Source organism: Calliopsis andreniformis, chromosome 9 (genome assembly GCF_051401765.1).
Source record: "Calliopsis andreniformis isolate RMS-2024a chromosome 9, iyCalAndr_principal, whole genome shotgun sequence".
In the NCBI taxonomy this organism is placed as follows: domain Eukaryota; kingdom Metazoa; phylum Arthropoda; class Insecta; order Hymenoptera; family Andrenidae; genus Calliopsis; species Calliopsis andreniformis.
This window is the reverse complement of record NC_135070.1, coordinates 19,334,238-19,357,096: the sequence shown is the minus strand read 5'-3', so window position 1 is coordinate 19,357,096 and position 22,859 is coordinate 19,334,238. Positions and strand designations below refer to the sequence as shown.

The 22,859-nt window shown below is 49.4% G+C and overlaps 1 protein-coding gene across 14 annotated transcripts in view; it reads right to left on the bottom strand.

Moving 5' to 3' along the window:
• Foxp (forkhead box transcription factor P) overlaps positions 1-22,859 on the bottom strand; it is a 196,597-nt gene that overhangs the window by 78,242 nt on the left and 95,496 nt on the right. The window contains exon 1 of one of the 14 annotated variants that reach the window (XM_076385829.1): positions 359-434. The exons of the other annotated variants lie outside the window; for them this stretch is intronic. The gene's annotated coding sequence lies outside the window, so the exon portion shown is untranslated. Of the gene's footprint in view, positions 1-358; positions 435-22,859 lie in introns of those variants that run through there. 14 annotated transcript variants of the gene reach the window in all.

Genomic DNA, 22,859 nt, shown 5'->3' with positions numbered 1-22,859 from the left:
GATCGTTATTACGTCAATCGGAGGTCTCTTGAACGACTCCCGCTGCTTCCACACTACCAAACACCGATACTCTTCTCGGTTCTAAATCGCGAAATTTTGCTTCCACGAGGCAAAAGACAGCGGTTGTACGAAGGTCTCAGAATGTGTTTTGTTACTCGATATTACACTCGGCGAAGGAACAATTTTAGATCGCGTCTGACGCTAGTGATCCGCTACAGTATAGCCGAAAGTAACAATGTTTGGCTCCAACGCTGATAATATAATCCATCCTCGCCGAGAATAATTACACAACGCGCGTCCTATTTCCAGACTCTTTTTTTTCTCCCGAGTCTACCTAGGAGCACCAGCGGACGCTTACTTTAGGAGAAGTCCTTGATCCTCAATTTTTGTCGGCCGTCGGTCAGCGATGAAATTCATGGAGGCGTAAATACATCGAATATCTCACACACAACACACAGAGACCGTCTTTTCGGTCAAACAGTTTCACAAGCAACACTTCGCGCACCGTAGGAAAAAAAGGCGTTCGAGAAAATGAGGCGCATATACCGAGGAGGCATTTTATGCGACGTCAACACTCGCGCGTGTTCAGGGGCGTAGAATCACCGCCTGCCGGAAGTAGGTCCCCCGAGCACAGCAACCACCGCACAAACCCGCGAATCCTCGGTTCCTCGGGAGCTCGAGGGAAACACGTTCGTTCAACTCGAACGGAGCAGCGCTCCGATCCACGGGGTGAGGAGCACAGTCCTAAGGGACTAGGTCGTGGTGACGCACGTGGACCCTCGGGTCCGTCAAAACGCATCGGCGAGCGCGGTCGAAAAAGAAAGAGAAACCGGGTGTCGTGAGGAGGGATGCGACGGACACGGGGAGGAGGAACGACGACGCTGCGAAGAAGACGAAAAGCAACGTTCACGCGGCGACCGAGTAGCGAGGACTAAACACTAAAAGCGGCACAGGCATACCAAGCAGCCCAACCGGCGAGGCTGTTGCTTATTGTGTAAATATAAACAAATATAGTTGAAACCAACCAACAGGCCTGCTTTCAGCTCTCCCCCCTCTCCCCGACATCCCGGCCGCGTCTTCTCTTCACTCTTGTGTGTGCCCTACCTTCTCTGTCGGCATCTCCCCCTCCCCACTTATCGCGGCGGCCTGTGCTCCCCTACCCCTCGCTGTCTGAAGACTTTTCCCCTCTCGCTCCACCGTAACACCCACCCTTCGTCGCGTCCCTGACCCCACCGCCGCCAGGCAAACCAGTACATCATACACGAGGCACGTTGTACCGTGTGCCTGAGCTGGCTGACTGGCCTGCCTTGCCTGCCTGCCTGTCTTGCCTTCTCTCTTGTCTTCCCATATGCTCGTCTGTGCTCGAACATTACGCATCGTCGTCGGACGGCCGTTTGGCGAGCGGCTGCGCGCGATGCCCGCTCCCGGTTACGCGCCACCAGCCGCTCCGATGCGTTCAAAGCAGCTGAGAGTCTATATGTGCCTGAGGATTCCTTCCTTCGACGCTTTTTGAGCTACAGATGCTTTCGGACGACCTCCTTTTTTTAAGGTTAGTGCGCTCCGAGGATATCGAGGATATCCCAGGGTATTCGAGGGTGTTGGAGGGTGTTCGAAGACTGGAGACTTTGCACGAAGGAATCTTTTTTATTCCAATTTTTGGGACGCTGGGAATTGAGACTGATAAGTACTTTTTTTAAATGATGCAAATTAGGGTTCTGAGTACTTGACTTTGAGGATGTAGTGTTGGATCAGCTGATCGGATATTTGGAGCTAGGCTTCGGAGGGGTTCAGAAAGCAATTGAACTTCAAAAGAGACATGGATAAGATTCGTTGGCTTGAAAATCTGAATCCAGATTGATACGGTGGTTTTATGTTCACCTCTGTGCTCTGAAACCTATTTAGAGAGGGCATGGTGTTCGTCAAGAAGCACCTCTAAGCGATAAAGGAATTGTCAAGGGGTGCCATAAACAAGGCGTTATCATAGATGGGCCTGAGAGTGTTTTTCCGTAAGAAGTAGACACAAGTATTTTAGTTTAGGCTTTCAAGACGACTGCGTTGACCCGACACTTTTTTCGAGTAAGGATTCATAGAGGACTCCAGAAGCAAGTTCTCACGCGTGGGAAATTGGGTATCATAATTCCTATGATTTCATCGTCACGAATGGTCCGATCAGCGAGCGTTGAATTATGAGTATTCCCGTTCTTTAGCTGCCCTGAGTATAAACGAATGCGAGGAGGTGCGCACACACTCTCTCTCTCCGTAAATAAGTGTGTACACGTGTTGTCTGACGCAACCTGAACCACCGGCTCAAGTTTGTATAGGCGAACCGGAAATGGGGGACGAAATATTCCTCGAAACGACGTGTCCTTAAATATTCCTTTCACTCGTGTTTCAAGTACACACGCTACAAACACACCGCGTGGATCTATGGCTCTCGAACTAACCGAAGACGCATCCAAAATTACTTTTGCTCTCCACGATCACGGAATACTGTTACTCGAAGGAGTTAGAAACATTTAACTTACGTAACTACCCTACTCGTCGATGCTCCTGGCGGTCGCACAAAAGGGGGCTGAAATTCCGTGAGCGACTTTATTAGGCTTACGATACTGGCCCTATCAGAACTATCCGAAGCAAATCCCTGAGCTTTAGTCGTTCCATTGTCGAAGAGCGAGGTGTATCCTCGTAACCCAGGGTAGTTCACACAGCGAGGGGAGCCCGCGTCCCATCGCCAGTCCTATGACAACAAAACTGAGGGCAAAAATAGGCGCAGCCGGCCAACCAGGCTTGTGTACGTGGCGTATACTAAATATGTATTTATTAAGTAAACAACCGTTGCTCTGGGGTTCTGATGGGGAACGTACATACGTCTCGTTTCCTATTTCATTGTGAGTAATGCGCTCTGCTGGATTCGATGGTGTTTTGTTACGTCACTATGCATAAGCGTAGGACCCACAATCTTTCGAAACTCTTTTTAACTCTTCAAGAACATGGTAGAGATAATCTGTGCTCTGCTAGAAATGAAAAAAGACTTGAGAACCATAAATTAGGGTGCATAGCAATATAGTAAAGGAGAAACTAAAATGTCAAGGGTTGATTCTTTCTGAAAACGAAAGTCTTGTGCCATTCTATGGATGCTGCGAATCCTTTAAACAATTAACGAGACACAGGGTAATCCAACCGTCTAGGGGGTTAAAAATGAAGACCAAAGAACACGGACCTACGATGGACGCAACGAGGGTTAAGAACAGGAGTCGGACGTTCGCGTACAACGTACAGGAATCCACTGGTTCGCGAGGGTATGGGCACGATCGAGCAAACCGACCGTAAAGAAGGATAATCGCCGGGAGTCGAAGTAAGAAGAGATAACGAGATCGTATATCCCCATCAAAAAGGAGAGAAGGACAAGGTAAACGCGTGTCTTCGCGTGTGTGCAATGCCGGGCCACCCTTTGCACGCACACAGAGACAGGACTCCCCTCCTAAATAATAAACGAGAGGATTTACCCCCGTCAGGTTCGCGCGACGGTACATAAAAATACTCGAATCTGAGAAATTAGCGGGAGGACTAACGGGACCGTCGCGACGACGATCTCGCGGGACGAGAGCAAGAAGGAGGAGACGACGGGCGACAGGGATCGAGAAAAAGAGGTGGTCGGGGGTGGAAGGAGTAGGGGTCGGTTAGAGAACGAGCGGAGGCGTTTTCGGTCTCCGCGCGGAGTGCCGTCCCCGGGAAAAAAGGGTACCTAAAAGGGTTGAATTAATGTCGCGATAAATATATGATTTAAGGTGGAAACGTTTGCAACTCCGGCTAATTTTTTATCTGAGACCGCGGCGCTCCTCGTCGAGAGGGTTTTTACCCTAGGCAAGAGAGACCGACGATCTCTCGAGCAGACCGCGCTCGGGCCAGGGGGGTTGGAGCTCTGCGAGGGGAGACGGAAGCAGGTTGGAAACCGGGCCAGGGGATGGTGACAGCGGAGGGCGGTCGAATCCAACGGTTATTTCTTTTTTCGGGTAATTTACTACCGGCGAGAATTTGAGCGGACGCGCGCTTTTTAATAGTTCGCGCCACTCCAAGGACTCTTTCGTCCTTTTTCCCCCTCCCACACCCCCTCGAGGCTCGCCACTGGCTCGACCAACCGAGCTCCTCGTTCTCCGTCTGTCGTCCAGGGGACGGCCAACGCGAAGAGACAACGTGGCGGCATCGTTCCGCGGCGGTTACGATGAAAATTACGAGAACATAAAGCGGCTATCTACGACGCAGTTTATGTCACTCGACTCCGCTGCTGAATTTTACTACAGATTACTCATCGCTTTTTTCTAGCCTCGCTTGATAGTCGCGCTGCGAGGACGCGTGCAACTGGACGCCTGGAGTCGAGCAGAAATTCTGCAAGAGGGTAGGGGCACTGTGGACCGTGCCGTCAAGAGTAGGGGGCTGACAATTTGCGATAGGAGGCTAGAAACTATAAATTACACGCTAAAACAGTAAATTAGAGCTTCAAAATGTAATTCAACATCGAACTCGAAGATCACCTGATGCACCTCTCACGTTAAAGACAAGAGTCAGACAGCAAAGCTAAATGATGAGCTTCCTCGATCGAGCACCACGTCCTTTCGCGCGCAATTTCGCCTACGTCCCGAAAATCCTTCGCAGATTGTACGTCATTCCGTTCCGGGGTCGAGAGCATCCCCGCGGGACCGCAAACAGCCGTTCCCCCAATTATCCGCGACACGAGCGAACACGCTGATGCGAGGCATCGCGTATCAGCCGCGCATACGTGACAACGGGCCTGCAAACGGGAATCAGAACTATTCGGGGCCACCCTTATTTCTTGGGCGAGCGAAGGCTGAGGAGGGATGCGCGACGAGGAAGAACGGAGGACAGCCACCCTCCAGGAAGCGGGAACGGCCACGACCGCTTAGGTTTCCGCAGCGTCGACGCTTTTTGAATTAACCGCCTGGACATTAGAATACGAAATTGATATATTATGGCCAAGGACCAGTTCCACCCCTTCCCCTCCTAGAGCTGGGTCGCTGAAAGGCCGCGAAACCGCGGGAGTTAGACTGTGAAAGAAGCCGGGCGGATGGTCCGGTTACACACACTCTTTAGGCATGACTGGCCGCCGTTCGCATCTTTCATCGCATTATCTGCCCTCGTAAAACACGGCTTTATAGGTTCCCGAAGCGCTCCCCCTGGCACGACTTCGGGTTTGTCCACTGTGCGCTGCGTGCTCGTCGTTTTCTTTCTTCCTGAAGCTCTTCTTCGGTGAGTCGAGCTACCACTTCGGGCAACCCTGTTCGACGGTATGGATATTAGTTTTTGATGGACGCATTTGTTAAGGAAAGGCTGTTTTACAACTTGCAGAAGTACTGTCGAGTTCGACAATGGGAGGACATTTTTGCAAGTATAAGTTGGTCTTCCTGGGTATGTTTACCGTGGATAGCTGAAGAAGCTTTATCTAGACCAACCTTTCCTTTACTTGTATGGCACATGATATCGCAAATATTGATAAGTGAAAATGAGTAATCCTCATTATGATAGTAAAGGCGTAGAAGTTTGAACTAATACCAGGTTGGTACTGGACAATTAATAGTGCCTATCTACTCGATCGCCAAGTAAGAGGTAGAGTACTAAGGAAGCGTACTCGAAGAACAGCTCAAGGAATATCAGCAACGAGCCTGGGAGCGACCGGCATCGCGTTTTTCTCTGGCTGATTTATCGCGGTGGCGATTAAGGGTAGGGCCAGGAGAAAAGCGTTCGACCTTAGCGAACGTCGATCCGAGTTCTCGACGCGGCCCGATCGGCTAATGGCCTCTGGTAGACATTAACATTGACGGAGTAAGTCGACGTCGTTTATGTGAGCGTACCGTTAATTTGGCTTTAAGGTAGCAGTCACCCGTGCCGATCCATCCCTCCTTCCACCCCCCTGTATCCGTGCCGGTGGTTCTCTTGTTAGCATACTTATCATCCTGCCGTGGAATTAAGAACGAGCGAGGTGTCTAGGGGTGTGAAAGTACCGAGAAGCGGCGCGAGGGTAGAGAAAGACGTTAGGGGTGACTGCCGTGCAGAACAGTGGCTGGCGGAGGGGTGGAGCAGGGTGGGATGTTGATAATATCAGCTCGAGCAGAGTAGAACGGGTATTGGCTGGCGGACTATTGTCGGAATAATGTTGATTGGATTCAAGACCGAAGGCATTAATCTGCCTTCTTTTATTATGGACCGAGAGGGACGATCTTAACCTTCTCCCTCCTCCCCTGGCCTCTCTTCAAACTGATACTCGCGAGAAATAATCCGCCCTCCTCGTTCGTTTGAATAAGCTTGTTAACAATTAGATTCCTCCTTTTCGATCGTAATTACAGAAGATGTCACATCCACGCGAACTTACTCAATTATTTTCAACGTTATAAATTTGCACTAGTTGGCAAGAAGAAATCCTAAGCAGGTATCTATAACGTGACTCCCACCAATTGGATCGTTGAATTCCATTCGAAAAGCAGAGTTCGATTAACTTCATTCGTCTTCCCCAATTCGATCCCATTGGGGGTGGATTCGATTCCCACCCGCGGAACCGGAGCTGTATCGCGAAAAAATCCGTCGGAACAATGGCACGGGACGAACTATCTCGTTCGCCAGGGCTTGTCGCCCGTAGAGGAGGAGAGATCCAGATGGATGATCGTAAGTAGTGGACAGAGGCCGATAAGGGTAGCGGGCAGGTCGCTTGGGTCGGTCGGATGACGCCGGGACGAGGGGGTAGCTGGTCCTGAAGAATGGACCTCTTTGTTTAGCCGTTTATGGTGGAAGAGATTTAGCCGGATTGCCGTCAGCCGATAGCCACCAAGGGTGTCGACCAGTTCGGATCTAGAGGAAAGGGGCTGCTGGAGGAATCCGTGAAACTCTCACTAATACGCGCCAAGTTCCTGACTTCGTCCCGTCCTCCCTCCTTTTCCTTCTACCGTCGAACCCTCTTCTTTCCGCAGGGACATTCCGGGGGCAACACCTTCGAAGAAGATTCGGTACGCTTACGAGCGACCCCTCACAATGGCCGGGCATTAGCTGACAACAGAGGTGTGGACATCGGATAGTCCTAACACCCTTAACGCTCACGCTTCCCCCTCCGTGCTTGATTGGCCGAGGCGAGAACGTTTCGCATTTATAGCCAGGATCTAAATAAAATCTCCGCCAGCTCAGATAAGGTCCTGCTGCCCGTTTGGCGACCAGCAAATCCTTTGCCTGCGGGAACCCTCGCGAGGCTGAACTCGCACGCGTCTCGGCTTTCTTGAATTCGTGAAAAAGAGTAACTTTCAAGGATACAGTCTTGGCTATAAGGCCATAGTTCGATGCCTGTTCTCGTCGTTATCGTTGTTGGTACACATGCGAAGGCGTTGTCGTAGTGGATATAGAGTGAGGGAGGACGGTATCAGACGACTGATATCAGTTCGACGAAGTTTTGAAATAGACATTTACAGGAACCCAGCGACTAAGCGGTCGCTCTGCTGAGATACAGTTATGCAATAATGAGCTAATGTAGGTAATAGGATTATTTCGGAATCTCCTGTAATTGGCCGCTGAAAAGGTGAGCTCGGTTTTGCTAATCACCCACTAAAAGGTAACTTTGGACGCTTTACAGTTAAGCTTAAGAGGTTTACTGGGCTTTACACGCATACGGAATACACTTTACGATTGTTTCCTTTTTCCCCGCTGCGACGCACAAAGCCCCGTGTCATTATCATTTTAACGCAATAGGATTAATTATACATTCGTTAGCGTGCGCTCGCAAAGAGCTAGCCGAGCTCGCGACCGCTTTTCGCGTACTGAATTTTCCGTCGACGCCGAGGTCCGCTGAGAATGCTGTCACGTAGCTGACCCATTCAAAACAGCCAACATGATAAATGTACCTCAAACCCCGATCGCTTCGTCATCTCAGCGTCCATCTTCCGAATCCCATTGGCATTCATACGAGATGAGCATCTCGCTGTATACATCCCTGTCACGCAAATGACCATTCCTACGAGAAATTTTCATCCGCGTAGATCGACTGTTTCATCAATTCTTCCTTTAAATTCCGAAGGATGAACCGCAGATCGTTGGATATAGACCGCTGGTGGGTATAAAGCGTAAATCTCACGACATCGGCCAAGCAAGACGGGACCTTATAAATTCAGCGCGAATTTAGTGCTGTGCCATGGATCAAGCCTCCAGCGCGAGGCCTTCGGGTTGGATTAGGGACGAACTTGCAATTCACTTCGATATATTTACTGTGAGAACGGTCAGGCTTCGAGAGCCGAGCTATGGACGGACGAACCAACCACTCGGTTTTTCCTTTTACCTTTTAGAGTAAATAAGGACCCAGGCCAGGACTCGCATACGGATCCCGACCGTGTATTTCCCCAGCAGCACACGCGCGTTCGCACATTTGCGATCGGTGCGTGGCCACTTTCGGGATTCGAACGTCCCTTCCGTGATTTATGAAGTTTCCGAGTCTCCGACTTGCAACTTTATCCCTCGACCCCAATTGTCGACTATTCAGGAGGCTCCTTGTGTACATGTATTCGAGAGAGTAGCACGTGTGCTGGTTTGTATAGACAATATCAAACTTTAAGCTTCTGAGGACGGGGGTAATTGAATCTTCTGGTTCATCGTCGAGGGATGGCTTCTTTTTGTTCAAACTTAAGAACAAACCACTGATTCTCCGCAATGATGCACCCGAGATAAGATTAGCGAGAGCAAAACAAGGGAAAGCTTCAGCGCTGCAAGCCGCAGACCTAGCACTGCAAATTCCTGGCTCTCGAAGAGCGAACACAATAAACAGGAGGACACTTGGCAGGTCCTCGGTGTTCGGGGTAAGGGTTGCGTATCACGTGGATAATGATAATAATAAAAAGAAGCTCCTCGAGGGATCCCCCAATATCGCGCAACGAGGCCGAAGGAAAGGCGAAGCGGTCGAGAGAGGTTGCTCCGTCTTTTAGTCGTTCGCGGTTGGAGGGTGCTCAGCCGTGTAGTGTCAATGAATAAAAATTTGCGGCGAGGGTGGCCTCGCGTTTGACGCCGATTTTAAAGCTCACCCTCCAACCTACCACCGCCGCTCAAACTTACCCTCGCGCACACCCCCTCCCGTTCCTCTTCTTCGAGAGACATTACTTTATACTGCGGCAGAGCATCACGAAGAGTCACGGTTCGCAATCAACGGTGGCTGAAACTCGCACTTATTTTCGCTCGAGTGCCCACCGTCCCCACGAAACCACCCCCACTATCGCGCGAGCCACCGACCTCGGAATAAGACGGTTTCGCCTGGAGATCATTATGCCACGCCTTAAGTCGAGCTAATATGTCCTTCCTCCCTGGCAGCCGTGCACCCTCCAACCCCCTCCCTGTATATATATCCCCCGTCGAATGGAGCAGCCAAGCGTCTCGCGAGCTAGGAGCCGACCGAGTCGCGGCATAGACAATTTAATGCCGTTTTATAAATTATACACCGCGAGAGCCGCAAGACGAGGGGGTGGATCGTTCGTTTTGCGTTTAATCCTCGCGTCTTGCACGTGCACCCCGTGAACACGAATGCTGGAACACTTAGACACGAAGAGGCAGGTGCGTGTGTTATAAGTCAGGTGCAATGTCAAGGAAGAGTCCGTGGGAGAACGAAGGGAGTCTGTGGTGTTTCGTTAAGACGAATTTCTGATTTGTAGATTTCTAGACGGCTGGAGAAACTTGTGCATAATGCATCCAGCGCTTGAGAGTTAGGTGGTTGTGTTAAGGAATATCCTAGTTGCGTTTGGCGAAAATTTTAATGGAAATATTCAGCTGAAAGCGATCTTTAATTTTTTAACATGTGTTACCATAATTGAATTGTTATTTTTTTAACGAGTAGTTTTTTTAGGAGTTAAATAGGCGATGAAGAAATATTTTGTATCTTTTAGAGAGCTTTAGAAGCATCGCGGAGGAGTCCAACGTTTCCCATCTTTCGTTATACCCGCAATGCCTCATCCAAAAAATGGTGCTTTACCGTCCCAAAGATATAACCCAGACACCTTGCAAAGCCCCATACGTTATATGAATAATAGTCCACGGCGAACGCGAGGCCGAGGAAGGGCCAGTCCTTGGGAAGGGGTGAATTTAGGGGGTGCCGATGAATATATCAACGTAGACGTATCCAATCATTCCCTTATTACGATATCGATACATTATTTTCGTAATGCAACAACGTCGTGGGGGCGCCGATCTTGCGATGAAAAAAAGGCCAGCCACCAGACTTTCGCCCCCTTTCTTTTCATAGTGGCGGGGGAAAAAAACTGATACGTACGGGCGATGGAGAAGGGTGTGAGAGGGTTCCTTACACTCGCGCGTTCTCTGCCAGGACTATCGATTTCGGGATTAGGTGGCAATTTTTCAAGCCTATGGCGAATAATTACCGAATCCTTCCCCCATCGAGTGGCTTCCGCCATAAACGACCAACCACGACCCCTCCCCACCCATACGGAGCCTTTTAAAAGATCGTCGACACATGGAAAATTCGAGGGGGTGAGTGAAGTCTCTTTGTCACGCTCCTGGAGGAACATTACTCTTCTTTCTTGGCATTTATTAACCTGGACTTTGTCTCATCAGTGGTAAGGTCGTACGCGACAAACTTTAATAAACTTAAACGATGTCACAGGTACATTCTCTTCACCATTTTTTAACTTGCATTTTTAATGATTTTATTCGCAATAAAAGCCAACCGAAATGAAGCCACCATTGATCTTTTCGATTCCAAGAGGGGTTAAGAACGATTCCACGGCACAGTCGCGTAGGATGGAAATATATGGAGTCCAGGGTTGATTTTTAAAGATCCAGAGGAACGATATACGTCGACGCAGTAGCTCTCTTGGAAGAAGCAGCGGCAGAGGGGGTGACGGAATAGGGACTGGGATACCTTCATCTGCGGATTACTTATGCACGAGCAGCCGCGACTCATTTCATTGCAACGGAGCCAAGACTTCGGGTAGCAAGCCGAGTCAAGCCGACGGAAAAATGTTTCTATTTAGCTCGCTTAAGCTCTTTATTAAAGGTTCGCTTCTTCCGCGGGCGAGCGAGACTTGGCTGGCTTTGAGAGCCTGCGCTAAAACCCGCCGTCGACTCAACGACACTGAAACTCGAGAAAAAGAGATTGTGGTCCCTGGTCTATCCTTTTCGCTCACTCTTTTTTGTCTCCGCCGTTCTCGATTTCCTTCGTGTCCCTCTGTCTCTCTTTTTCTCTCTGCCTCGCAGTCGAAGAAATCCTCGGAGGGTGTCGCGCGACGTAGAAGGGGGACGGGGAAGAAATTGCGTCAATTACCCGCTGATTTCGGCATCTGATCCGTGGATTACGGCCCGCCGCGAATGCTGATCCCTCTTTCGTTTATTGAGCGACGTTTTCGAAATGACACGTCCCGATTCGACCGGTCTACGATCTGCCACCCCCTGCTCTACGCTGTGAACGCACCCTCCGTTGCTCGAGATAAGAGTAACGAATGCGTAATATACGAAATTGAATGTTTTAATAAACCCTCCGAGCAACTGGCGTTCCCTGGAAAGTCTCAGCAGGAAGGTTCAGCCACCCTTCGGTAAATTAACGAAAGAAACACGTTGCGATTCGGATTACTCGCTGGATGTAAGAATTGAACGAAAGTGCTTGCATTTCATTAAGAGCCAGAGGGTCCATGGGGTCAGAGGGCACAGGAGGCAACGTCTCGAAGCGTCCTCAGCGTTTCTCGCGAGGCGGCCTCGCGAACGATTCCTTCACTGGGGGTGAAATTCATTCTTTCAAGACCCCGACCCTTTCGCGAACCGCGATCTCTCGACCCTCTTTCGCGCCCGATTGTCTCTCATCACCGACAGGAAGGAGCGTCGGGGAGAGGCTACAAATAATTCCGGGGCGTTATTCGATGGCATATTTTCGATTATCGGCCAACGAAGCGTAATCTCGCCGTAAATGGAGGATTGTCTCTGTATAGCGGAAGATGAGGTGCTGCGGGTTCGTGGTGGAGCGACGTCGACGGTGACGAGGTCGAAGGAAAAAGAGAGAAAAATCGAGGAGTAGGGGAGAGTGGAATAGTCGAACAGGAAAGAGGGAGATGGAAGAGAGGAAGAGGGGGAGAGAGTGAATTCCAGGGGGCGATAGAACTCAGGGGTTCGAGAAAGGGGAAGGGCATAGCCACCAGCGGCTCTTTAAAAGAAAGCGGGATAAACAGACAGTTCCAGCGGAGCAGGAGGGAGGAAATGTAAATTTCCAACGAGCTGGAAGGAAGAGAAAAGAATAAGGGCTCGAACACCGTGGGTATATTGAGTGAGCGACTGGCCCTTCCACCCGCGCCGCCACGGCCCCCTGCTTCTTTAAATTTCATGTGCCAATTGTGCGCGATTGTCTTTACTTTGCTTCTTCTTCTGTAGCGGGCAAAGGCGGGAGGAGACGAGCTCCCGCGTTCGATGCCTCGCGGCTTCCATCGGTTACTTTTCCCCGCTGTTTACGCCGCGATCCACTGGCCCACGTGATGGGATCGTTTTCAGAACCATCGATTTCGCTGATCTATACCTCTCGAGCTACCTGGAAGCTTGATCGCGTCGGCGATACGCGCTAAACGCTCGACACGCACGGAGTTAGCGAGTCAGCTGCTCGTGCAGGTGGAATCTAACACCGCGATCCTCGGATTACTGCTCGCTCGTTATTTTGTTCGACGATAGAGCAGAGAATCGGACAACTTTTTTTGGTGGGAGTACGTGGAAGCTTGAAGAGAGAAATTGTTTATCCGAAGTTTCTTTGTTATTAATTTTTAGAAAAAGAGAAGTCTCGAAGTGATGTACAAGTGTTTAAATAAATTGGATTCCAAGTGGGGAAGGGGAAATATTCATGTTTTAGTAGATATTTAATGTTGCAGTTTAGAAAGGAATCAAATTTGAAAGGGTTCAAATTTGTCAGAATTTAATATTAACTGTACTACTTAGAGCTTTGAAATTATTAACTCGTATGTATCTTGTCATTGTAGAATAGTTTACTCAAAGTTCACTACATCATTTAGAGAACGCAACTCATGCTACACATAAATAATTAGAATATCGAGGAATAAAGCTTTCACCAAGAATACTCCACTGAAATCCTTTTTTCTCTAAAAAAGCCATCCGCCCCGAGACAATCGCGTAGGCAAAGAAGTCAACGTCCCCGGCAGCCCGGTTCGATCGAGATAAATCAAAGAACCGCAGTCTGACGAGGCGAGAAGTAGACGTGGCAAACATTCGGAACGTCTCGTCAGGCGGACACGTCGTTTCTCCTGACGAGACTGAAAAGGGATGCAAGTAGACGTTCGCGGAATGATATTCAGAGGGATGAAGAGGACAGAAAGAGGGCGACGCGCGGCGATGGCAGTGGTGGTCGTGGGAGGGAATGGGAGGCAGAGTTCGCCGGATCGGTGTCCACGGTGGATAAAGTGAAAGATTCTCTCGACGCGAGGGGGAAGAGACTCGTGTGACAGGGGTTGAAGAAGAACCACGCCGGTCGGATGGTCACCCTACGTGCCAAGAATTTCTCGTGGCAGAAGACATGGACCGCGGTGGCGCGTTCGAGGCGAGGGTGTACCCAGTGTCTGTCTTTGGTGTTGCCAGGCTTCCGAGGAGAAGAAGCGACGGTAAGCGAGAGCAACAGTCGCTGAATAAACACAAAGTCCAGTTAAAGTCGTAATAAATGTCTCCTCCTTTCCGATGGGTTCTTCCTCCTCGTCCGTTCTCCTCTCCTCCCCTTCTCTCCCTCGCTATACCCTTCGAGCCTTCTCTTTCGCTCTTTTCACGCCCGTTGTGCTTGCTTTCCTTTCTTTCTCGGAGACAAACGGTATTGAGGGTGAAAATTGACGGCTTTATCGTGCCGCTTCCGCGAGAACTTTCCGAGGATTTGCCTTTTCCTCCTTGACGGTTTCGTATTTTCCGCTAGACATTCTCTTGCCGAGCTTTCCTCCCCCGCCACCCTCTCCCGCGATTGTCTCGAGGAAGTCTTTAAGAAAGACCGATTGGACTCGATCATTTATTCCGTTCCGTTCCACGAACCGATCCTTTGTTCGCTCTGCACCCTCTAGTCACTGGCAAGTATGTACTAGTTTCTACGTCTTCATTACCGATGCATTTCGTTTGATTGGTCGTGCGTTTGTTACCGTGGAAAGGGAGAACGATCGGATAGGGAATCCCCCGTTGTTTCCATTAAAATGCCCGTACCTGGCTGAAAGTTTCAGCGACAACGATAAAGTTGCTATGTATACAGCGATATCCGGCACAACCGAATAAACATGTGCCCGATAGATATTTATTTTTCTGCTTCGCGGCGGCTTAAAGCTCAACGAGATACGAGAATAAACAATCCCGGACATATGTTTCTCTTCCACTTCTCCGTCGGCTTTTATATGCAATCGCGATGTTCAATTACGTAACCGATCATTTTATAACGCTGCCTCTGCGGTTTCTGCGCAAACACTATTCGATACTTTTCCGCATAATTCCGATTCTATCGAGGCTAGATTTAATATCGACCAATTTCCTTCATCCCCAATCTACTCTACTATTACCATTACCAGCTACTTATATTAGAATAATCTACAACATTTGTGTACGCCAATCTTTTTGGAGTGCAATTATTACATATTGTAGGACGATTGTTAACACAATCGTTATTTAAACTTTACGAGGAAAATATTTTTTTGAGATCAAATTTCCCACGTCACGGACAAATCATCCTTAGCTACCCCTAACCTTTGCATAGACGGAAACAATTTCAATCAAAGGTGATGGACCTCGCGAAACACGATCGATAATATACCAGGAAAGCAACGGTCGACGTGAATGGCAGCGATGACGTACATTTTTACCCCGTACGCGATGCATCGCGTGTTGCTGAAATCAAAATTCCGTTGTGAGCGATTCGCATATGACGCTGCGATGACGCTAACACTGTCACGCGGTTTTCCAGGCGCCCCGAATGGAATTCGGATCGCGAAACAAACATCCTGCGTCCCATGCCGCGAGCACCGAGTCCTTTCGATCTCTGTTGTTTCGACTCGCCACAAATATTTACCAAATATCGATCCCCCTCCCTGCCGCCGTCCCTCCTGCCCTCGACGTGGCACAGAAGGGGCGAGGATACGCAAATTGCATTTGCGTTGACCGCCGCTGCCTCGACATCGCCGATATTTGTAGTCGGTTGTGTATCGAGGCGCAGATTGGCGGATCGCCAATTAAAATCCCGCGCTCCCGTTCGATTCTGATGCAAGAATACTTGCATTATGACCAGGGGATCTCGTGACGCGAGAACTGGCTTGCAAGTTACACCCAAATGATCGATAAAATTATTGTACCGTAATTTGAAGAAAATCTGATTGAGCTTTGAATAGAGTGTAGATAGAGAAATTGATTCAATGAAAATTCAGAGTGGAATTTCTATCCTGTATTATTAAACAGCACTACGATTTTAACCCCTGGATAAACACCTAAATGGCAATTGTCTCGCGTTTGATTAGTCACGAGAATAGTTAATCGACAAGCATCACGCGACAGAGGACACACTATAATTTTTTCCCTATCAAGACACTGCGTTCTTCGCGTTTTTATTGACACCGTTTGATAGCACCCTAGAGACATTTCCAACTCCCCAGGGAATTTCTGATGCGAGCATGCATTATGCAAATTGCCTGAATGGCCGTACGGCGATCGTATATTGACTTCTTCCGTGGGTAATAGGCAGTAACGCGTTATTTTTAACAAAACTGTAGCCTGCCCTCGGATAATGATAACTTCCGTTTACGCACGCAAATGCTGTATGACGTCTTATTGATTCGCGCGCGTAACAAACGCGTTCTGGGTATTTACCACCCTTAACATATACTGCTGAATATTAAAAATATTCTTCATAAATGGAATATAAACTCAAGAATGAACTCTACCATTTGAAGGTGACCCTCACACACCACTGACAACACAAAAACAAAAACAATTAGCTACAAAGATCCGACTAGTCGTCACGGAGCAGAGTACTCGACCTTTCAACGAGTCGAAGGCAAGCGCGCGTTCGAGGTCAAAGATGACTGTGGCCCCGAGCGTAGGTCGTTAAAACAATAAAGGTTGTTATTGAACTGGCGGGCATTCGCGCAAAAATTTGAATTCCTCCCGCTCTGCATCTGTCGCTTCGTTCTGTGCCCTCCTTCCACGCTTACCTCCCTTTCTTTTTCGCCTACCATCGCGGGGAGTCTCTTCGCCCCTGCGACCCTCGCCAATATCGAGCAGAACAGGCCGACATTATGCGAGCTTTCGACACTACGCGCGGTTGTGGTCACGCAACGTTCTATTATTAAAGACACTCTGTGCGAGAAGGGAAACGGCGGCAACAAAATCAGAGAGAACCTCGGGAGCTACAAGACGCGAAAGGGGGTTGGTATTGTGGGGGTTGGAAAACGGCGATTTCGACGACGCTGTTTTTTCCGTTTCCGTCGGGGCATGAATATTCCAGCGCGCGCATCTGCATAGGTACGTTCGAGAAAAGCGTGAGAAGGGGGTGACAGTCGGCGGTAGGAGGGGGAGGAGAGACGGAGACAAAGAGGAGAAAAAAGGTGGAAAAGAGGAATATACGGCCAGAGCGAAGCGGGTACTCAGCGAAAGGTAGACCGGAGACTCGCCTTTCCACCGGTGACGTATTATGCGAGAGGGGTTGCCAGCGAGGGGGTGGCGGGAGGAAACAGGGGGAGGGGGTCTTGGAGGAGGCAGAATGTGGGCGGTGGATGGCGGAAGATGGAAGGCGAAGAGTGAAGCGGGAGAGGACGTCGTTTGGCAATCTTAGGGGATTCCGTGGATACAATGGGATCTCAATACATCACCTCACCTAACCCGACGCCCTCCCGCCCCCGTTCTACCCCCTCGACCGCTCTGTACCCCGTGTTCCTCCTCTCGTGCCACTTCCTCGACCCCCTCGTTCCCGTCGAGGCAGCGCCAACGAGCTTCCCAGATGCCGTAATAGCTTAGGAGCCGGCGTAATAGCTGCCACTGCCTTCCTAGAGAGAGTTATAGTTCAACAACGCAGAAATGGAATCGCGAGAGAAAGGAGGAGAGAGAGAAGGGGGGGTCAGGTGGAAGGGGCGCGGGCGAAGGAGAAGAGGAACGAGGAGAGGCCACCGCGGAGATAGTGATAGAGCACAGGAGGTCGGCGAAGCAAGAGGAGTGGAACGCGAGCCGAAGATCTCGAGCCAAACGGCGGGGGAACGCAATAACCACGGCGGAGGACGAACGATTACGGGGATGCGAAATGTCGCATACGGAGCGGTGCATCGCTTATTGTAGTATCTTCTCCCCAGGGATCGAACTTCCGCCCGGAGGCGGCGTCGAATTTCTCCGAGGAATCGGGCGATATTGGACCCGGACCTCAACACTGATATACGGAAGCTAGATGGATAGCGTGAAAGGAGTGTGAGGATGTTGAGCGTACTGTGATTATATAGATAATAAATATATCGCTCTCGGGGTATGTAGGTACATGTTAAAATAATTGACGATCTTCGCAGTATTTGTTAAAATTACTGTCTATAAATGAGAAATTCTGTGGGAAGGTAGAATAAAATGTTCGAATGATGTAGTATTCGAGAGTTAATCTTTTAGTCTCAACTACGGTATACTGCAAAATTTTTTTACTTCTCATATAGGTAATTTTGTATCACACTCTACATATTATTTGAATGAAACAGGAAGAGGAAAGTGGTTGAGACAGATCTGTTCTCTCATGAAGCTAGGATTATCGATTATGGACAAAATAAATTTATGCGATATTTTCATCTTATCAATTTTTCGTCATCCCGATATTAAATTAATCTTTATACCTAGAACATTTATCTTTGGAGAGGAAATCGGAATTAATGTCGTTTTATGTCATGCCACGATTAAAAGAAGAATGATTAATATTACTACGACATTATGTGTAACATAGTATTAGTACTGGACTGTGAAGTCTGTTTCCCAAATGTCTCGATGAGTATCGACGGCTCGAATTCAGTAATTCTGCTGTCTGACCCCGAACGGTCCGCTTCCCCTGTCAACTATTTATTCTACCTCCCCTGCTTCGAACATCACACTTATCCGCAACTAAAATATATCCTCTTTGGAAATATTCTAGCTAATTTTTCGTAGGAAAAGGCACGATATTTCTGAACACGAGGCACGATATTTCCTTTCCACCCTCAAAATTAGCTCGGAAATGACGAGTCTGCCTTCGGTACGAAATAAAATTACATCGATGAAACGTCTGCAAATACCTCCTCCGACAATCGAACATCCCCCCTCCCCCCAGAGGACGAAGTCTGCCAGGATGAGGGTGTACCATGGCAGCCATCGCAATCGGTCGGTTCGTCGCGGGGAATCACGGTCACGTTCGCATCCTCGCCATTTCTGTTTACCGTGCATCCACAGTGGATGCGTTACGTGAGGCTGAATACGGTGATCCTGCATTCCAGTCGCGGGCATCGGCAAAAGACGGAAAGAATCCCGTTGCGCCGCCCGTCACTGTTCGACCACCCCCGCGCCACTGTCACCTCGCAGTCCCTCTTGCCCTCGAAGCGTCATGGTCTTCCCCTCCAACCCCCTTCGTTGCCACCGCCCGAAATGTAGAAGGTGCATATTCAGGAGAGAAGCCCGTGGAAACTTCGGGACGTTGACACCAGAAGCTGGATTCTGGATGGTTGGGTTGGACGCGACCCGTCCGTTAACATACTACCCCCCTGTGTAAGGGGGTAGGGGGTAGGTGGAGGAGCAAGACAAGGCGAGAAGAGGAGCGTGTCCCAGCTAGACGTTCCAGGAGGAGGAAGACAGGGTGTTCTTGGTGCACCGTCGCTAGACGAGGAGGACCGGTTATTACGTCGACCTCTTCGTCGTCGTCGTCGCCGTCGTGGCTGTCGACGTCGACGTCGTGCGGTTGTAGGCCACGTCGCCCCGTGGAAAAGGCGTGGCAACGTCGCGTTCGCGCACCTTTGCACCTGGTGCGCCGGGGAAGACACGCCTCCGTGGATTTCCTCTCTCTGGTCCGCCTACACGCCCGTTCCTCTCGTTCCCCATCTCTCTTACTCCGTTCACATCCCTCTGCCCTCTCGCTCCTCCGCGTCCTGGCTCGCTCGTCCATCCGTTCTCCACTCGGACCGTCTCTCTCCCTCTGGCGCAGCGACGAGCTGCATCGTCGGCTAAGAGGAGATCTCTCGGATCTCTATTCTCTCCTCCGTCTCTCCCTCCACCGCCGTCGTCGCCGCTGCCTCCTCCATCCGCCACTTCTGGGGCTCCACCACCAGTGATCCTCCGCCGCGGCAGGGAGAGAACCAGCTCCTCCACCGCCACCCACCATCGGCCCCCAGCCACCACCATATCGGCCAGCAGCGTGTCTCCTCCTGGACTCCGCCACTATTCCGTTTTAGATCGGTCCACGGTGATTCGCGTGTGTATCGCCCCTAGATGTGTACACATATATAGACCTATATGTATATATATATGTAGTTGTGGGCGAGATCCACGGTGCAACCGAGACGCATGCTCGTTGAGTCGCCTCGCGAAGGGTACACGGGGAGAGTGTGTCGGGGCTCCCTTTGCTCGTGCTGGTGGCTCACACATCGAAGTGCGCGCGCAATGCTCGCTCTTCCAGCTATGCCATCCGCCCACTCGGTATTCACGGCGTTCCACGTGACCCCCCTTAACCGTGCCCCTTCCCACCCCCACGGTTTGCAGGGGGTGGAAAAAAGGGGGCAGAGGAGCAGAGCTTCGCGAGCGAGCGCGATTACCGCAGACTCGCGGAATCCCTTTCTCCCTTCCTTCCTTCCTTCCTTCCTTCCTTCCTTTTTTTACCCTCCTCTCCTTGAGATGCGAGCTACCGTCGGGATGTTACCGCCGCGTACGCGTCCGTGCCCGCCGCCGAGAGAGGAAGGACGCAGGTATTGATCAGGAAAAGTAATGCCCCGAGATGCGGTCGGAATTACTTTGGGTCATTTGATTTCCACTGTCACGGAGTCGATGAAAACTGAATTTTCATCGTGTCGTTATTTTCACTAGGTCCTCTGCGGAGTGTTGACTCTGGTTTCAGAACTGGTTTCAGCGTATTGGAAGCAAGGTGGTAGATTATCGTAAACCCTCGTAAGTCTGTTGGGGATAGGATTCTTTTACGAAGAGTAAGCTCTCATCTATGCTCAATTTGAAAATTGTCCCTGGTAACAAATTCCTACTGTCATATTATAGTGAATCTACCAAGTCCCTCTCGAAGCCAGAGGTCGAAGTTAACGAGCGTGGCAGGGGGCTTACAAGAAAGATGTTAAAGAAGTCATGCATGTATATGAACAGACAGTGAACAAGCAGAGGTAGAGGATAGAACCGAGAAAGGCGGAGAAGTCACGTTTGTCGGCTTGTGACTTGATGTCGGACGTCCCTTATCCTCGAGTCTGGCATCCGTAACGAGCGGACGATTGAGCAAAAATCACCGAGAGGACGTAAAATCAAAACTATGTTTCTTTTACGATCCTATGGAATAATACATGTCGTAAAGTGCCGCGTTCGCGGCGATCGACTGTCGTCTAGTGAACCAGCGCTACGTAAAAAGACGTGCGATGCAAATCTAATTAAATCATTTGGGATGGGATTGAATTGGTAATGAACATTTTTTAGAACGCCGAGATTAATCTTACTCGAGGCTCTGATCAATCAGAGGAACCTGTACGTCGATTGCAATCGAGGAGCCTGAATCACAATTTAACAGGGGAATTAAAAAGGAATCGTTTCAGATAATTACAGTGAGCTGTAATTAACGCATTGCCAACCACTGGAGCAGATCTACCTGTTCAATAACGCGTCACTGGAAGACTGAAATGATGGATCTGCTACGTACCATGTTTGACGGTGTACTTTGCAATTATTAGTATCAAAGACAGAACCACGTATGGATAACTTTATACTGCTTAATATCAAAGGTGCCACAAATAGGCAGTAAATAACGAACAGAAATTGCAGGTGCAGCGCAACTGGGACGACTAGGCAAATTAACGCGGGTAGTCAAAGATCCTTCATACTCGAGAGACCATAAGGGGTAACTTGAAAGAAAGTTGCGATTATCAAATTAATAACACGATAATCAGTGGTAGATCACGCGAGCGTGTTTAAAAAGTTCGTGCCCTTTTCTTCTAGGCCGCGATCAAAATCAGGAACGTGGCGAGAATCGCGGCACGCTCAAGCGTGAGATCGCGCATGTTGGCAATTATTTACGGAGTCTTGGCCTCCCTCAGCCTCATTAAGACACTAATTACCGGGCGTGCATACGTGTGCATCTAAGGAACTAGATATAGGGCGCAGTAACGGGAATCAGCCACCAGCATATTATCTCATTTGGAACTTCCCAACGATTTGCCCCTTCTTGCAACGTGTACCGATATGCCAGCAACGTTTGCACGCTCCAGGCATCTATTTACAAGGTTGCACGTCTTGGTGATCCGTTGTTAGATCTAACAATACGTCGGCTCAACTTCCCTAGCTCTAAGCTGGCTCTGGATCAGCTTACTCGTTATAATTAATTGACAGCGAAAACAACCTGCTGCGAGTGTCAGCTACGCCGTTTCGCTGCGTCGACAATGTTTTTATGCGGATCACCATTTCGCTGCCGTATGTGTTATTTCTCTGGTATAGTCATATTTCCGTTGTAACTTAGTTATAACTTGCTTTAGAACTGTAGAAGCTCCAAAAAATTCAGTCTTTTTATGTCCTATCCTAGGGGTCTATAAGCATAACAATCCATCTTAATTTTTATCCTTTACATACCTAAATTAATGCTTTAATAGCGAAAGTGTGACAGCGCTAAAAGGGCAGTTAATTGAAAGTGGTCAAGCGACGACTATGATCCAACAGAGCACGTGGTGTTTCGCGGGAGAGGCTGCGTTTCCCACGCGTGGGGGATGACAGGGGTGTACACGGTCGGCCGATCAGTGGGTAGAGGGGTTGTTTAGAGTGAGCGAAAGAGAGGAAGACAGACGGCGAAAGGGAGGAGGAGGAGAAGGCAACGAAGAGGGGTGAAAAGCACGTGGCTGCCGGGCGACGCGCGCCTCTCCGCTACGGCTGGCTGTATATCTATCGAGCTTTCCACCCCCAGCATCCCCCCCACTTGTTGTGCTTTACTGTGTTGTGTTGCTATGTTGCCTTGTGTATCGAGAAAGTTCAACGCCGGCTAGACGATGTTTCCCATCTGACGGGATACATCAGCCTCAGAATCAACAGGCTTCCTCACAGAGTCCCTTCCACAGGAGGATCGAAGAACGAAAGTTTTTCAACAAGATTAAAATTTCATGATACGCGCAACCGAGAAGTCTGGGAAATAGAATTTTGATAGAAGGGGCTAGGGCTTTGGACCCAATATAACTCGTCCTCCAATTGACTGCACAGCAACTTTTTTTTCATCGAAATTTGGATGGTATTTCTAAAAATTCGACTTCTTTCTTTTTTCAAATTCTGACGATATTTTTTATGTCGGGAGATTCTGGGATAGTTTGAGAAGCTTCCAGGAGAGTCGAACGGAATGCTCATTTTCGGCGAACAGTCCTGCGCTCGCATCAGGGTAAGTAGAACGGGACTAGAAATTAAATTTTTCGTCTGCAAAGGCAATTCGAGAGTTACACGGTTCAACTTTGTTCGACGATGTCTGCTGATTTTCGAGCAGCCAGTTCGTTCATTATCGAAAGGGTAACGCACAGAGGCGCTTGGGCTCTTCAAGGGGATGTATGATTATTGAACGGCCGTTCTCGGTCGAATTTTAAGGGCGGCAACCCTAAAGGGAATATTTCTGCTGCTCGTTTCCAACCGTTTGTTCGGAATTTTTAATTCCA